Source organism: Alligator sinensis, unplaced genomic scaffold (assembly GCF_000455745.1).
Source record: "Alligator sinensis unplaced genomic scaffold, ASM45574v1 scaffold348_1, whole genome shotgun sequence".
NCBI classification, from domain to species: domain Eukaryota; kingdom Metazoa; phylum Chordata; order Crocodylia; family Alligatoridae; genus Alligator; species Alligator sinensis.
The window spans coordinates 1,932,149-1,932,761 of NW_005841932.1; positions in this window are offsets into that span (position 1 = coordinate 1,932,149).

Consider the following 613-nt stretch of genomic DNA (forward strand, 5'->3'; position numbering starts at 1 on the left):
TTCCTGGGGTCCTCATATGAGACAGTGGAACTTAGTTTTCGTCTGAGTTACTCCTACAGTTTGCAAAATACTTATTTTCAGCATTACACTAGCAGACTCCACTATCCTCATAGCAATGAAGCTGCTGACAGAGTAGTACAGATTCTGAAATGGCTCCTATACAAAATCCATATCTGGCGCTCCTGACACATTGATATACATGGCATCAGGACTCTCTCCAGCTAAACTGCTCAAGGGGCAATGCCTTAGGACACCATTACTTATGGTGTTGATACAGCTTAACCCTAGATGGCCCAACCTATAGGAATTTAAGAAACAAGGTGCCTAACTAAAACTCTAGCTGTAAAGAAACTTCAATATTAAAGAGGAAAATCACTACCAGCACTTCTGCCAGGTGGCAGAGTTTGGCTCAAAAGTCCCCAAATGTTTGGAGCTGTCCAAAATACAGGAGGCACCCCTAAATCATAATTCATACATACTCCAAAAGGACTTTTTTTTGAGAAATAGGATTAATTGTCAGTATATTCCATTTGAACATAATGAGGATCAACCACCAAAAGGAAAATGGTCAGAACATGAAATGAATCTTCTCAAAGAAGTCAGCAGGCAAGCT